The 17,600-nt window shown below is 45.2% G+C and overlaps 1 protein-coding gene across 13 annotated transcripts in view; it reads right to left on the bottom strand.

Annotated features, from left to right (window-relative positions):
* The window catches only part of ADNP (activity dependent neuroprotector homeobox), a 44,236-nt gene extending 39,925 nt beyond the window's left edge, over nucleotides 1-4,311 (bottom strand). For 3 of the 13 annotated variants that reach the window (XM_083446750.1, XM_083446749.1, XM_083446752.1), the window contains exons 1-2: nucleotides 3,546-4,239; nucleotides 1,229-1,339 (exon numbers count right to left, since the gene is read on the bottom strand). The gene's annotated coding sequence lies outside the window, so the exon portion shown is untranslated. Of the gene's footprint in view, nucleotides 1-1,228; nucleotides 1,340-3,545 lie in introns of all 13 variants that reach the window. The other 10 variants (XM_083446744.1, XM_083446745.1, XM_083446751.1 and 7 more) reach the window with 7 other exon arrangements.
* Between the last annotated feature and the right edge of the window lie 13,289 nt (nucleotides 4,312-17,600).

Here is a 17,600-nt window from a genome sequence, read left to right as displayed (position 1 = left end):
TGCAAGTTTCAATCCAAATCTTTTTAACTATTCCAGTTAAAAGTACTGTATCTTAAATATCTCAAAGCCACTGCCCAGAGCACTGAGATGTGCATATTTCATTCACAACTATCTGAAATGTTCAAGTATTGCTTTGCACTAACTGTAGGCAAAGTAGGGCTCTGCCTGCCCATCTCAAATTACAATTAAGAGTTGAGAACAGAAATGTGTGCTCCCCATCCCATTCCAGGTGACTGATGTTGCAGGGAGCCAACAAAGTACTTGTTTAAGAAAGTGTTTCACATACACACTATGCCCAATCCTTTTCCAACGATTACAGAACTTTCTGCATCAAATGAGAGCACTACAAGAAAATTCATCTTTGTTTTTTTTCATCTCCTACACTTTGGGAAGTTCAAAATATTTGGGTTTTACCTGGGGATGGGGCTTTCTGCAGCAACGGTCAATAACTCTTTCTGAATTTATTTTTTTATTGATGACACCACTCTAATTTGTTTAAAATTACAAAACCTGCAAAAAATGTGTGCTTCATGACACATTTTCTACTTTCTGCCATTACTAACCGACAACACTTGACTTTAAAATAAGCTGTAGCTGAGTAGTTTTCTGCACGTGGAATAGGATTCAAGACACCACATGCTGAAACTCAAGTAAAATGATTTTAACATTTCGTTTATTAGACATCACAGTAGCATCATGCAATACAGAACTAGGCTATGTAGTATTATCTCTCCTGGGATTTCCAACATTTGTAATTTTAAACATGTATGAAAGTGTTTGGGGGGGGGGAATAGAGTCTAAATTGAATCATATCAACTCAGAGTGGGTTTCATGATCTATCAGAACGATTCCTTATCGGTTACTAAACAGTTGTCCAAAGTATTCCAGCAAGCAAATATGTCAAATTTACAGTTGGCATATTTATCACAGCTGAAACTTTCTAAATCTTAAAAAAAATCAAGCAGAAAAGGAATGAAAATGTTTCTCAACATTAAGGGGGGAAAGCACATGTAAGAAAATATTAAGTAGGATGAATTCCTGCAGAATCATACAAGTGTGGTGGATATTGTATGAATTAAGTTCAATACAGTATTTCTTTTAACTGCAGAGTACATTAGCTGTGATAAAATGCACATCTTTCCTGACAGGTGTTTATACTCTTGCACTGAAAACACTGTCAACTCTTTAAACAACCATAGTTCAAGGAAGCAACCTCAACCAGACATACTTGGAAGCTATGGTTCTTTCATTTTTCTAGGATGCTCTGGCTTCATTGCACATTGCAATAAATGTGTTGATCGGTTGCTATCCAACTGCTTCCAGTTCCCATCAAAACACTCTAGAACAAACACAAAATGTTAGTAGACTTATTTTGGTCTTGCTTTTTAAGCAGCTATCTTTTAAATAAGCTTTTAAAGCTTCTGCCTAGTTCTCAGTTCATTTTAGCATCTATCACCAGAGCCATAGAACCACTTTTGTCCAGGTGAAGGAAGTGATGTTTGAGATCCTGGGACAAAAACCTGAATTTAGTACTCTTATAACACAAAGCATGACATCAGGGAAGGAGTTAATAATGTAAATGTAGGTCACACCATACTGCACATGTGGCATTTTTCTTTATCTGACACATTGCCTCCACTAAACATTGAAATTCTGAGAATAAAATTAGCAGGTGCCACAGGATGAACTTGTAGGAGTTGTTTGTTTTCCCCAAGAACTCGAGTTTTTATCTCCTAATTGTCACAGATATCTGCAGTACATCTTCAACAAAAAACAGTGCCTGAGGAAAGGCAATGCATATTTGGAAATTCCTAACGATCTCTATTATCATGAACTGCACCACACAAGAAACAGCCATGCAAGTAAATAATATACATGGCATCCCCAATCACAAATGAGTTGAAGTGTAGTTCCTTTACTCATCATGAAGTTTTATGTTCAAACCTGGAACAAAGTTTAATGTTAAACCTAGAAAAGGCTTAAAGCATCCTCACTGCATTGTAGTTACGTCCCTTCCTTTAAATCACCACCTTGATTTTGGGAAGCAACTTCTTAACTACCATCAGGCTGCTTCAGTGGCACAGACACAATCAACCTCCATGACTTTTAGCAAAAGCTTCAGGGGGGTAAGGTGCATCAAGAACGGCAGAGATTTTAGGTACCACATCAGGATGACACTTTTGGTCATCGTTTTCCAGGAAAGCAGATGGAAGTGGCCAGATTCTTTAAATCAATGCTCTCTGCTCTCTTAAATCTTTGCCTGTGCTGCTGTCAGAGCAACTGAGCCTGCAGTGATAGGCCCGTTTTCCCAGGCCTATAGAAGGCGCTGTGTGGCAACTCCATTCCGTGCATCTGGGGCCCTCCCCCCCCTCTCTGCAGCAGCCTTACCCAGTGAAAAGAATGCGCCCCCTACTGACTTGCATGCTCATTTCTCCATTCCACCGACTTGGCTGCGGTGCAGTTTGGGTGGGGGCTGGTATTTTTTTCCTTCGATGGCCACAAACCCCAAGCAACGGTAGTTTTAACATGAAGCCACGCGCTGATTACGCACACGCCTAAGTAAAACTGAACTGGGGATGGGGGAGACGGACAAATACATAAATAGTCACAGCACCGGAGTAGAAAGGCACGTTAGAGGGGAAAGTGCCTGGTGGTGGTGTTTGTCTGCGACAGAATCAGAAGGCAACCTCCTTTTCCCTCCTCTTTGTCTGAAATATAGGTTAGAAGAACTACTGCGCGGGATGGATGCAGTAAACAAGAGTTACGGGGGTGGATGGGTGCCTGTTACTCGCTTGGAGCTGCTACTCTGCTACAGCTACGAATCCCGCCTTTTCCAGTACACCCGACACCTCTAAGTAGGAAAGGGAGGGGGGTCGCAGAGGAGGCGGCCGTTCTCCATTCATTGCACCGCAGCCTGCTCTAAATTTCCAGCGCCAACTCTGCAGTCGTAAGGGGGCTTTCCTCGCTTCCTCTCCTCCCCCCCCCCCCGAGCACCTCCTCTCCTTCCAGCGCACATGCTGGAGGAAAAGGCGAATCTCCGAGCATGCATGCCGGAGCGGACGGGCTGCATTCGCCATCCTCTTGCCCACCCCCCCCACGCCCGCCCGGCTCGTTCGTTCGTTCCTTCCTTCATCGGTCCACGATGCAGCCCATGCAATCGGGCGCAACATCCATGTGCCGCCTCCCTGCAAGGAACGGGAGGTGGGGGGGAGAAAGCGAGAGAGCGCGATGCAAACGGAGAGGCGCCCGGAGTTTAGGCAAGCAAGGGAGAGGAAAGCCGGCTACGGAGGCGTCCTCCCGCGCCTTACAACCCGGCCTCGGACGGTTGGAGATGAAGAGGAGAAGGAGGAGGAAGAAAGGAGGGAGGGACCGGGAGCGAGTGCTTCTTAGCGACATGTGCAAAGATGCGAGCATCGGAGGCCGCCGGGCCCGGCTGCACCGGAGGAGGAGGAGGAGAAAGAAAGCAGGCGGCGGCGGCGGCGAAGGGAGGGCGAGGGAAGGGAGGGAGGGTTGCGCGGGGCTCCCGCGCGCGCTCAGGCACCTACCTGGCTGGGTCTCGCGCTCCCTCCTCAGCAGCGGCGGGCGCTCTTTCCCCCGGCGGCGGCGGCGCTGCTGCTCCTGTTAGCGGCTCCCGGCAGGGCGGGCGGGCGGGCAGCGGAGCCGGCGGTGCGGGGGAGACAAAGGGGGCTGGATGGCGGGCTGCGCCGGGGGGGGGGCCGGCTGCGCGGGGGGCAGGGCGGGGGCTGGGCCCTCAGCGGGGATGAGGGGGCGGCGGCGGCGACAGCGGCTCCGTCACCGGGGCGAGGGGCGTCGGGCTCCGGGCCGCGGGGAAGGGGAGGGGGGGCTCCCTAGGCGCCCTGCAGACAATACAGCCGGGTCCCTCCTGCCCAGAACCTGCCCTGGCCAAGATGGCGGCCGAGAAAGAGCGGAAGTGACGCGGGGCGCTCATTAGCATATGGGACTCATTGTCCGGCCGGAGAGGAGGGGGACTCGCGGGCACGGGCGCACACGCCCCCCCCTTCCTGTGAGGGGCATTGAGCCGGGAGGAGGCCGGACCCCGGCAATGGGACTTGCTTTTTTTTTCTTCCCCTCAGTCGCGCCTCCCCTCCCGGCGTGAGGAGAAGCGGGCCCTTTAAAAAAGTAGGTGGGTGGGTGAGGGGAGCGGGTTACATAACCCCGTCAGAGTGGGGGGATTCTCGCGAGAAAGGCAGCCGGCGGCGGGATCTGCCCCGGCTCCGCTAGGAGGCGCCGCGCCCTGCGGCTGGGGCCGGAGAGAGAGGAACGCGGAGCCGCCCGCTTATCCCTCCGCCGCCCCCAGCCGGCACTACATCCTTCCCTGAGGGGAGGAGGGGAAGGGGGTCACCACGCCGGGGAAGAGGTGGCGCGCGGGAGGGAGAAGAGCCCGGAATGAGCCCGCGGCCACGTGACTCGGGAGTGAGCCCGCCACGTGAGCGAGCATCCTGACACCTCGTGCCGCTAAGCTGCTGGTCACACGCCTTTGCACTAGTGCAAGAGCGAGTGTGAGGAGCAGAGGGGAGCAGAGGCATCCTTGTGCCACAGTCTGGCGGCTGCTCTTGGAATAATGCAGCAGAAGCCTTTTGTGTTGTGAGCCACCAGTAGTGTGCCTCACACCTCCCAGTAACACACAGCCAGATTTGTTCCTGCACAATGGTGATCACCCATCAGCATGCGGCATAGTACCATTGACGCACCATCAAGAGAGAATGGGTGAACTGCTGAACATCACGGTGGCATTAACCGCATACTGGTGGTGTTTTTTTATTGGACAGGCCTTTATTTCATTGGCATGGGCTACTAAGCATTTACATTACTTAAAATAAAATAAAAATACAGAATGCAGTATCGGATGCATGTGAAAAGAGGATCAAGATGTTGCAGCTGATAGCAAAATGAACACAAGCCACCAATATGGTACATCTGCTAAAAAAGCTAATACATTCTTAAGGCTGCATTAACAGATGCAAAGCGTGAGCAGTAATAATTACACTCCATTATGCAGTGGTCAGGCCCTGTCAAAGGTACTCTGTCCATTTCTAGACACGGCGTTGTAAGAAGGTTTGCAAACGAGTATGTCCAGATGAGGCCAACAAAGACAATTAACAGGTCAGGAATTCAGGTCCTATGAGGAGCCATTGAAAAAGCTGAGTATGTTTAACATAGAGAAGATAATTTTAAGTACAGACACGATAGGTATCTAAAGGGCTGTTGTGTAGGTTGGGGAAGACTTGTTCTCAGTTGCTCCACAAGGCAGGACCAGAACCAATGGGTGAAAATTGCAGAGAACCATATTTCAGCTAAACCTTAGGAGAAACTTCAAGTCGGTATGAACTACAATGGTACCTCGGGTTACATACGCTTCAGGTTACATACGCTTCAGGTTTCAGACTCCCCTAACCCAGAAATAGTACCTCGGATTAAGAACTTTACCTCAGGATGAGGACAGAAATCGTGTAGTGGCGGCAGCAGCAGCAGGAGGCCCCATTAGCTAACATGGTGCTTCAGGTTAAGAACGGACCTCCAGAACAAATTGAGTACTTAACCTGAGGTACCACTGTATTTGACAGTGGAAAGGCTTTCTCTGGAGATGGTGGTTTGTTTGTTTTTTGTCTCTGGAGGTATTTAAGCAAAGGCAGGACAACCATCTATCAGCGATGTTATGGTTACATCCTGCATTAAGGAGGGGGTTGTGCTAGATAACCTCCACAATACCCTTCCAATTTCATAATTCTAAGACTACACAAGCAACCTAAGCTGTGGTATTGTGGCAGGAGTGCATAATCTCAGAGATGCACCTCAGCATTTTCTTGAACACTGAGAGAGATCTTGTGGCACGCCTGTAGCATCAGGTAATACAATTACGTTGAGTGCAGCAAACTGTTTTGGGCCAATCTTTGGTGACTCCTTGACAGTAACACTCAGTATCACCGAATTAGAGACCAAGCATCACAGGGGAAGCCATTCTAAGGACATTTCAACTCACAATTTTTTAAAAGCTGCAACGGTGCAGATAATGCAAGCTAATTTCATTGTACAAAGGTTGTACATTGACAATAAATTATTATTATTATTATTATTATTATTATTATTATTATTAGTGACTACTGCTTTAGTAGCCCCTCACTATGCTGGCAGATGTGCCTGGGGTAATGCAGCTGCAACCATACATTGCATACAGCTAGCCTAACCATATAATAGCAGTAACGGTCTGATTACTAACTATATAGGACAGTGCAACTGTGATGTAATTGCACTGTACATGCAATTATGTCAAGCATGCACCACAGCGTGGCTCAAGAGGTGAAAATACTAGCCACACACAACAGTAGCAATAATATGAGCAGAACAATTGGGTTTTAGGCCCAGTTTGGCACATAAACTGCTTTGGCATAGCGTGAGGCACTGTTAGTGGATGGTTCCCTAGACTGGATGGATGGGAGATTGCCTGCTCTTGATAGATTTGCACTTCCTCTGAAGGAGAAGGTACGTAGCTTGAGGGTACTTCTGAATCCTTTGCTGTCGCTTGAGGCTCAGGTAGCCTCTGTGGCACAGAGTGCCTTCCATCACCTTCAGCTGGTGGCCTAGCTGTGCCCCTATCTAGGCAGGCTTAGGCTAACTTTGGTGATCTAGGCTCTGGTAATCTCTAGGTTAGATTACTGCAAAGTATTACATGTAGGGCCTTTGGAGACAGTTCGGGAATTTCAGCTGGTGCAGAATTTGACAGTGAGGTTGCTCACTAGGGCAAGACAGTTTAAGCATATGATGCCAGTCTTGGCGCAACTGCACTGGCTGCCAATTAGTTTCCGGGCCCAATTCAAAGTGCTGGTTTTGAGCTATAAAGAAGAAGAGTTTGGATTTGATATCCCGCTTTATCACTACCCGAAGGAGTCTCAAAGCGGCTAACGTTCTCCTTTCCCTTCCTCCCTCACAACAAACACTCTGTGAGGTGAGCGAGGCTGAGAGACTTCAGAGAAGTGTGACTAGCCCAAGGTCACCCAGCAGCTGCATGTGGAGGAGCAGAGACGCGAACCCGGTTCACCAGATTACGAGTCTACCGCTTTTAACCACTACACCACACTGGCTCTAAACTGCTTTAAACCGCTCAGGACCGCAATACCTCAAGGACTGCCTCTCCCCATATGAACCTATCCAGACCCTGCAATCATCATATGAGGCTTTTCTGCAGTTGCTCTACATTTGTGGAATGCTCTTCCGGGGGAGGTTAATATGGCACCTTTATTACACATCTCTAGGTGCCGGGTGAAAACTTTCCTCTTCAACTAGGCCTTTGCCTGATGTAATAGTCTATGTCCTTTTAAATGTCAAAATAAAATAAAATAAAATAAAATAAAATAAAATAAAATAAAATAAAAAATTCCTTCCAGTAGCACCTTAGAGACCAACTAAGTTAGTTACAGTGATACTTCGGGTTACAGACGCTTCAGGTTACAGGGTCTGCTAACCCAGAAATAGTACCTTTGCTTCAGGATGAGAACAGAAATCGTGCTCTGGCGGCGTGGTGGCAGCGGGAGGCACCATTAGCTAAAGTGGTACCTCAGGTTAAGAACAGTTTCAGGTTAAGAACAGACCTCCAGAACAAATTAAGTTCTTATCCCGAGGTACCACTGTATTGGTATGAGCTTTCATGTGCATGCACACTTCTTCAGATACACTGAAACAGAAGTCACCAGACCCTTATATATAGTGAGAGGGTGGGGATGGGTATTACTCAGAAGGGTGGTGGGAATGGGTGATTGGCTGATAGGTGTGGTAAACCTGTTGACGACTGTTAGCTGCTGCAATTGGTCTTACAGGAAAAAGAAATGGGTGAGATGGCTAAAAATAGCTTTATCATGTATAATGAGATAAGAATCCATTGTCTCTATTCAGACCAGGTCTCTCCATGGTTTTAAGTTTGGTAATAAGTTGCAACTCAGCAACTTCTCTTTCCACTCTATTTCTGAAATTATTTTGTAATAAGACAGCTGCTATGAGATCTTGTATAGAATGTCCTGGGAGACTGAAGTGTTCTCCTACTAGTTTCTCTGTCTTGTGAATCTTGATACCTTTTTAATGTGTTTGTGAAGGGGGAGAAGTATTGGTTTGATTTGTTCTTGTTTCCATTGTGTACTTTTTGGTTTTATTTTGTATTTTTATGTTATGAACCACCCTGAGATTTTCGGATGAAGGGCAGTATAACCATTTAATTAATAAATAAAATAATAACAGAGTTCCATCATACCACTTGATGCTGTTGTTGTGGCTGTATAGCAGGTGTTTTTATACAGCATGCCATTAGCACCACTGTACTGGTAAGCATCATCATTATCCTTAATATATGTGATTAATTATAATATGGTTGCCTATATGAAGGAAAGTTATTAGTATATCATTTCATTATCCCAGCATTTTTATCTCAGTCTACCAGAGGGGACTGTGCAGATTTTACTATAAATGGGTTGCAATGTGGAACAAAGTTTTGGGGTGGCGGGGGAAGTTGCTTGGACAGAAGAAACATTAGGGGATGGAGGTCAGATTTTCCTTCCTCCCCAATAACGTTCCTAAGCAGGCCTGGTATCAGCGCCCAGCCCTTTGAACAGCAGGACCCACCTAGACTATGCAGAATTAGATAAATTAACAGGAAGGATTCGAAACCTGCGGGATCAGAGATTCTTAGAGGACTGGAGTAAATATATGAACTATTTGAAAAGTAATTGTGATGAACAGATTACGCTAGTAGGACTGCAATAAGTTTTGTAAATCTGAAATACTACAAGAAAGACTATGAAAAGAATTATTGGTTAAGGATAATTAAATGCAACATAGAAATTAAGAAATGCAGAATAAGTGATAAAGAACGGAAAATCATCAGAGGTGTTGTCGGAAATCTAAAACATTGTATAAGATAAGATATGTTGGGAAGATATGTTGAGAAGTATGAGAAGATATGTTGTATGACTGTTGGAACTGATATGTTAAAAAATCAATAAAAATGTGTATGTATATATAGATATAGATATAGATATAGATTATAGATATATAACAGCAGGACCCGCCATCTTGATTTCTGACTGTGCCCAGGAGAGAGACTAAACTGCACTCTCCAGGATGTTGTGGCAAATTAAAAATGGCGGTCGTGAGCCTGATGCTGGGAGGACCCACTGACATTGGCAGATAAGGTTGACAAACGCCTTCTTAAATGTGGAGCCACCCTTTCTCTTAACTTTTATTTATCCTTGTTCTTAAAATTCCCAAGCATTGTACAAAAACTAAAACACCAAAGCCTTTCTTTCATCCTAAGAACATAAGACAAGCCTACTGGATCAGGCCAATAGGCCATCTAGTCCAGCATCCTTCTCTCACAGTGGTCAACCAGATGCCCGTGAGAAGCCTGCAAATTGGACATGAACACAAGAGCGCACTGCCCACCTGCAGCTTCCAGCAAGTGGTATTCAGAGTCATGCCTGTGACAGTGAAGACAGAACATAACCGTCATGACTAGGAGCCACAGTTAGCCTCATCCTCCATAAATCTGTCCAATCCTCTTTTAAAGCCACCCAAGTTGTTGGCCGGGACGTGGGTGACGCTGTGGGTTAAAGCCTCAGCACCTAGGGCTTGCTGATCGAAAGGTCGGCGGTTCGAATCCCCGCGGCGGGGTGCGCTCCTGTTGTTCGGTCCCAGCGCCTGCCAACCTAGCAGTTCGAAAGCACTCCCGGGTGCAAGTAGATAAATAGGGACCGCTTACTAGCGGGAAGGTAAACGGCGTTTCCGTGTGCGGCTCTGGCTCGCCAGAGCAGCAATGTCACGCTGTCCACGTGACCCAGAAGTGTCTTCGGACAGCGCTGGCCCCCGGCCTCTTGAGTGAGATGGGCGCACAACCCTAGAGTCTGTCAAGACTGGCCCGTACGGGCAGGGGTACCTTTACCTTTAAGTTGTTGGCCAACACTGCCTCCTGCAGGAGCGGGTTCCATAGTTTAACTCTGCAATAGAACGAATAATTTTAAAAATCTGTCCGGAACCTTCCAAAATTCAGCTTTATCGGATGTGCATGAGTCCCAGAATTATGACAGAGGGAGAAAAGCTTTTTTCTCCATCCACTTCCTCCATTCCATCTATAGTTTTGTAAACTTCTACCATGTCGCCTCTTACTTGCCTTTCCTTTAAATGAAAAAAATCCCAAATGCTTCAATGTTTTGTCATGGATGAATTGCTTCCACCTTGCTCATTTTGGTTGCCATTTCGCTAACCTCCAGATTTTTGGACTAGAACTCCAGTGAGCATTAGCCGGATCAGCCCAAATGGACAGGGATTAGTGGGAGTTGTGGTCCACGGAATCTGGATGGCGCCAGAATGGGGAAGGCTGGGGGGAAAAGATCACAACCCTGTGGAAGGGATGAAGAATAAAGCGCTGTTACAGAGAAAAGAAAGGGAAACGGTGGAAAGATTAATGGGAATTACTCCTATGGGGGAGATTTAAAGTGCTGCAGCTAGGGAGAGTGTTTCAGTGAGGCAAGAACCTGCTCACTGCCTCTGAGATTGGGTGGTCTGGCTTCCATCCATAGGGACAACATCCAGTATGTACATCAGAGTACATGTCGAATACATGGCCAAGGATTTGAACAGCTTGTGGGCCTTCCAACCAGTCCACACATGTACTGCCAGTCACAATCCATCAGTAGTACTCCAAATATATGTTATGAATAATAGCTTTGTTTAGACAAGCATTTCAAGGGTTCAAGGTGCTTCACGGATAATTGTACCGATCATTACTGCAACAGCCCCAACTGTTATGCCAGGACCATTATTGTCCCTACCCAGGAGGTATGCTAAGTATATATAATGGTTTGTCTAAGGCCATGGGCATAGCCAGGATTTAGTGCGTGGGGGGGGGGGGCAGGACACCCACCTGACCTGTTCCAGAACCGAGCTACCTCTGACACGAAGCCACACCTATCACTCAGTCGGGTTGTCAGTTGCATTTCTAGAATGCACCGCAACATCATCCAAGTAATAATAATATTAATAATAATATTTATACCCCGCCCATCTGGCAGGGTTTCCCCAGCCACTCTGGGAGGCTCCCAACAGAACACTAAAACAATAAAACTTCAAACATTAAAATTTTTCCTAAACAGGGCTGCCTTCAAATGTCTCACAAGTGACCTCAGTGAATGTTTCAATTTCAAATATTCTGATTATTTCTACTTTGAGTTAAGTATTGTTATTTGTTTATAGTGGTACCTCGGGTTATGTACTTAATTCGTTCCGGACGTCCATTCTTAACCTGAAACTGTTCTTAACCTGAAGCACCACTTTAGCTAATGGGGCCTCCCGCTGCGGCCACACCGCCAGAGCACGATTTCTATTCTCATCCTGAAACAAAGTTCTTAACCGGAGGTACTATTTCTGGGTTAGCGGAGTCTGTAACCTGAAGCGTATGTAACCTGAAGGGTATGTAACCTGAGGTACCACTGTACTTGATTTAGGCGGGGGCAGCTGCTCCTGCCCCCTGCCCCATGGCACATCCATGTCGAAGGCCACCTATTGAGTTATGTGGCTGAGATGACATTTGAACCCCCGCTGTTGGTCCCTGCAGGAGTATTACCTTGTGAGTATTTGACTGCAGATTGACCACGCTCACATTGTGGTACCATGTGTGTGAACTACTGCCTTCTAGAGCCCTATCTGCAACTGCTTCCATTTGTACCATTTAGCTGCCTCGGTTGCAAGCCCGGTGGCTCCATGCAGTCCTGAGATTATGCCAGGTATGAACCCTCCTTCCCCAGCATGCTGCAAAGTTAAAGATGGCAAAGCATTCTACACGTCATATGTTCTTTCTGCCTTTCCTTACTTAGATATCCCAATGGCCCACCTTGTCCAGCATCCCGTTCTCCCAGATGCCTGTGGGAAACCAGAGAGCAGAATGGGAGCACAAGAACAACTCTCCCTTCCTGTGCTGCCTCCAGCTGTGGAGGGGAAAAGGAATAGCCAGCTAGCCCTCTCCATGGATTCCTCTAATCCTCTTTTAAAGCCATCCAAGTTAATGCCATCACTGAGGGAGCGAATTTCATAGCTTAACGATGTACCGTACTACATGAAGGAAACGATGGTGGTTTCATGGGCTTTGAGACAATCCCTGGGAGAGATGGCTGTTGCTTCCATTGTACCCACAGGGAGCTGAAGCTCAGAGTAAAACAGCCCAAACTAGCGTTTCCTTGTGAGTTCTTCCCTGACTGCAAAATGTTCCTTGTTTACTTCAATGGAGAATGCAGCTCTGTGCCTTTATTTTACTTCTGTTCTACATAGTCGTCCCTTGATTAAAATGAATAGATGTCCCTTGACTGAAATGAAATGTCCATGTGCAGGTAGAGCATATGCACATCAAAGCAAACACAAGAGTCTGAGTTAGGGTCACTTGCTCAGGAAGACTTTCTGTTGTAATTGGCTGAAGCAGACAGCTGAATTGAGGCCTAAATCTAATTCACCCTCCATTTCATCACCAAGGCTTCTGTTAGATACGTATCCCAATTCAAATATGAGTAAGAGTCCTGTGGCACTTTAAAGACTAACAAATTTTATTATGGTATAACCTTGTGTGGGCTAGAGTTAAGTTCATCAGGTGCACAGAGTATCCTAAGTTGGCAAGTGTACATACACATGGTTGCATATCCTCCATCATTTTTCTGATGAAAATAGGCATTTTATTTTATTTTATTTTATTTTATTTTATTTTATTTTATTTTATTTTATTTTATTTTATTTTATTTTATTTTATTTTATTTTATTTTATTTTATTTTATTTATTTCTACCCTGCCCACCTGACTGGGTTGCCCCAGACCAGGCATAGGCAAACTCGGCCTGCCAGAAGTTTTGGGACTACAACTCCCATGATCCTTAGCTAACAGGACCAGTGGTCAGGGATGATGGGAATTGTAGTCCCAAAACATCTGGAGGGCCGAGTTTGCCTGTACCTGTCCAGACACTCTGGGCAGCTTCCAACATATATAAAAACATTAAACATTTTTATAAAAACCTTCCCTATACAGGGATGCCTTCAGCTGTCTTCCAAAGGTTGAGTAGTTACTTTTCTCCTTGACTCGGGGATTGCATAACTCAATATCCCCACATTTTTTTTTATGAAAACAGGGACGTCTTAAGGAAAAATGGGACGTTCTGGGATCAAATCAGAAACTGGGATGGCTTCTGTAAATCCGGGACTGTCCCTGGAAAATAGGGACACTTGGAGGGTCTGTGGTTGTGGGGAATGCGAAGGACCATAGCTCAGTAGAAGAGTATCTGCCTTGGATACATGAGGTTCCAGGTTAAATTCCCTGCTGCTTCAAGTAGGGCTATGCAGTGGCGTAGCGTGGGTTGTCAGCACCCGGGGCAAGGCAAGTAATTTGCGCCCCCTAACCCGTGGATTTTAGCAGGGGGCAGAGAGCTGCGAGTGCGAGCGCGGCCCCCCCAGATGTTGTGCCCGGTGCGGCCGGCCCCCCTGCACCCCCCACGCTACGCCACTGGGGCTATGAATGTCCCATGTCTGAAATATTGGAGAGTGCTGCCAGTCAGTTTAGACAATATTGAGCTAAATGAATCCTGCTCAGTGTAAGACAATTTCCTGTGTCCCTAATTATAAGCAGCGAGGTTAGAGAGGGAAATCAAACAGCAGCGAACTGACAATTATCTTAAACGTATGCAAAATAATGACAGAGATAATTCACAAAGCGGTGTTGATAACAGAAACATCCTGGCATCTTTAAGCCTTTTGAAACGTGTAATGGGAAAAGAAAAGAAATGTCAGGCCTCAGGTGATAGATTTGAACTTCTTGATAAGTTGTTTTTTCACTCTGGAGTCTCCCTTCTAAGTTCCTATGTTCAAGAATGGCCACATTAAGGTTGGCGACAGAGTGTTTGAGGGCACTGAAATATTCTCTAAATATTGCCCTTTCTGAGATCAGAGTTGTGTCAATTTATGTTCACAGGTGTAAAATTACTATTATAATAATAGTTGTATTATTGTAAATAATAATAATGATGATGTATCATTACGATTATTATTATGACAGCCAACTCCCCCCTTATGTGGGGAGTTCATTTCAGGCCATTGCACACTTGTGTGAAATCGCATATGATCAGAACACCCACTGAAAAAGCCTGCAAGCAGCGGTTTGACTTCAGCCACCAGATGCGTACTCCATTGTCTCTTGAAACAGACAGGTGCCAGCTACTTCAAGATTAAGCACATCTAGAGTCACACTTCGAAAAGTAGGCAAGAGGCCACATCTGCACTATATACTTAAAGCCGTATCATACCTGTTTAAATAGTTATAGCTTTCCAAAAGGAATCCTGGGAGCCCAAGTTAGTTAAGGGCATTGAGAGTTGTTAGAAGACTTCTGTTCCACTCCGAGAACTACAATTCCCAGAGTCCCAATGGTAGAGGGAGTGATTCTTAAACCACTCTGGTTAGTCACCATCAGCTCAGACAATTAGTATGACACTATGGCGCTTAATCTTCTGGCCACAGGAAGGAAGGAAGGAAGGAAGGAAGGAAGGAAGGAAGGAAGAAAGGAAAGTTAGAGCTTATTTTAGTAAACACCAGCAATTATACATGAGCAAATAGGCATTCGTTTAAAAGGAATGCTTTCCATTCAAGTAGTACATTTCTGTTTCCAGTCACTTTGAAGGGACTTCTTACCTTTTGAAGGAATCAAAGATAATGCCAGCATGCAGACAACCGAGGACGTAAATGGAATTTGTTAAAGGTAAGTTAGAGGACTGGCTTGCTAACAAGAGGGTGTGAAGAGAATGGTGGTCTATGCTCCTATCGGAATGTGTGAGAGCAGCTGCCTGAAACCATCTATTCCCCGACTCGAATCTTCCTCTGCATATTGGACATAACAGCAGGCTAACTTAAAGGGTTCTTGTGAAGAGAAGGTTGGTAATACCTGGCTTGAGTCCTGTGCATTCAAGGAATTACTGCTGGGATAGCTGTGTCGCTAGAGCACGAGACTTTTAATCTCAGGGTTGTGGGTTTGAGCCCCACATTGGGCAAAAGACTCCTGGATTGCAGAGGGCTGGACTGATGACCCCTGTAGTCCCTTTCAATTCTATGATACTAAATTTAGTTTTCCAAGCATATTTGGCCTTACATTATTTTTTTTAGGTGCCATGTTAAGCCCAATGAACTCAAGTTCTGATCAAGCGCTGACTAGGTTCAAAGTAAACTAAAGTCAACCTTTTTCATCTTAGCTTCCTAAACATGAATTCAGATATGAAGTCCTATAGCCAGGGCACTATCTTAAAGGTGAGGGAGTTGGATCACATACTGTCATTATAATGAGACATGGCTGGGGGAACGAGGTTCTAAGGCTTATAGTTTAAAAAATGGTTCAACTCTTAAAACTTGTCAGTGTAATAAAAGCAAGCTTGGTGGATGGCCCATGCCAAATTTGGGGTAGAAAGGATAGTACTTGTTTTAAGCAAGCTAAACATTTGGTGAGACTGGCATACTGACAGATGCTGTGCATTTTTCTTCCATAGACTTTGCTGAGGTATTTTTTTCTGGAAATATTTCTCCATTTGCATTGTGCCTTTTGGGAAATAGTTTGTTGTGTTAGGACAAGGAGAACATATTTAGTGTGTGCTTTTCCCTATTATTAGCGTAACGTATCTGTACTCTTTGGAGTAAGCTTAGGCCTGCCCTGTGGAACTCCCTCCCATCAGATGTCAAGGAAATAAACAACTGTCTGACTTTTAGAAGACACCTGAAGGCAGCCCTGTTTAGGGAATTATTTAATTTTTGATGTTTTATCTTGTTTTTAATATTTTGTTGGGAGTCGCCCGCAGTGGCTGGGAAAACCTAGCCAGATGGGCTAGGTGTAAATAATAAAAATTATTATTATTATTATTATTATTATTATTATTATTATTATTATTATGGCTTCATAGCTCCCTGATTTACAATTTAAACTGCATTGTATTGTTGAAAAAAGAGGAATAAAACTTGGCAGATATTAATATTCAATTAACCAAAAATGGTATTTCTTGCTGGGTACAGTACTTGTAAAATGGGGTGGTAGATTCAATGGCATTGGCTACATGTGCCTATTCCAGTGAACAGACAAGTCTTAAGATGTAGGTCCCATCACACTACTGTTTTTTTTATTTGGTAGATTTATGTCCTGCTTTTGGCCTGCAGTCTGAAAAACAACCAACAAACATTTATAAAGCACAACAGATGCACCAGGAAATACATAGTCTTGCAACAGCAAGCTTCCTTTTCTCTTGCATTCACCACTACACACAAACATAACAGATTGGGTTGTAGTTTTATCCCCGCTCCCCCAATGCAATCACAATTTGGGAGTACCTGTGGGCCTGCTATGTTTTCCAGAAGAGAACCTAACCATTCATGGATAGATAATTTGCAATTCTATATAGCCTGAACTCTGGAGCTTGATTTCCATATTCCTTTCATGTATACTATGAATTACAAATAACCAAACTCTCTTGAAGTGCAGAGGTATACTGCACAAAAAATTACTGCTGGGGATCAGAGTGTACTTTTTGTTTTGTTTTTCCACGAACAGTTCACATTAGGATTCTATTAATGTTAGCAGTAATCTAAATATGGAGAAGTGTACAGCCAGGAAGACATTACTGCACTAGCTGTATTCAGAGAAGTATGCACTGTTGTATTTAGCTGCAAAAAATCTTATGTAGGTGCACCCATGAAAAATAGGCCACACTGTACATGTGTCCATATCCAAGTGCTTCTGGAGTTTTTTGCCTATCTCGTCCCAAGCGAACATTATTTGTTAAAAAATCCTGCCTTGCTTTTGCATAGAAATGCTCAAGGAAGCTAAAGTCCAACCATAATTCCTAGCGAGGGGTAGTAATTTTCCAAAGCAGTGCAATTATGAATTACATGATGTGGTTCAGGCCCTACCTAAAGGTCCAAATCAAAAGTTTAGCGCCAGGAGTGTGTTTTTGGGACCTCTAGCAGTTATGCCATAGGGCATTTTATGTTGCTTAACATCCATATGAAGCTGCTGAGAATAGTTATTAAGAGATTTGTGGTCAGGTGCCATCAATATGCTGATAAAATAAACGCAGCTCTATTTCTCCACAACATCTGAATCACAGGAGGCTGTGCAGGCCCTGGACCAGGGGATGCTGGGAAATTAACTAGGCTTGAATCCTGGCAAAATGGAAGTTTTAGGGGCAAGTGGTTCTTGTGTCTGAGAAACTGGCTGGATGGGGCAGCACCTCCTCTGAAGGAGCCCCCACAGCCTGGGGACTTGCATGGGGGCTTGGGAACCACACTGCAATGGATGTTGTCAGCCCCATGTTCAGTGCTTGGGGAAACTAGAGCTGACAAAGTGGTTGTTTGTCGCCTCCCATCCATTGACAAGGACAGGAGAAACAAGGCTACAGTTTGCAAGTGTGACTGTTTTGCTTTGCTGCAGTTGCTTGCAAAATGTTGTTTTGTTTCTCCCCTCTGTGCCATATGATGGGGGAAGAAGAAGCAAGGCTTGCTTAGCGCTGGGTTGGGTCCATGAGAGGCAGAACCACACCCAG

The sequence above is a fragment of the Podarcis tiliguerta genome, assembly GCF_965153285.1.
Source record: "Podarcis tiliguerta genome assembly, chromosome: 6".
Taxonomy (NCBI): Eukaryota; Metazoa; Chordata; class Lepidosauria; order Squamata; family Lacertidae; genus Podarcis; species Podarcis tiliguerta.
The sequence above is the reverse complement of the archived record's forward strand: the minus strand, read 5'-3'. Positions and strand labels throughout refer to the sequence as shown.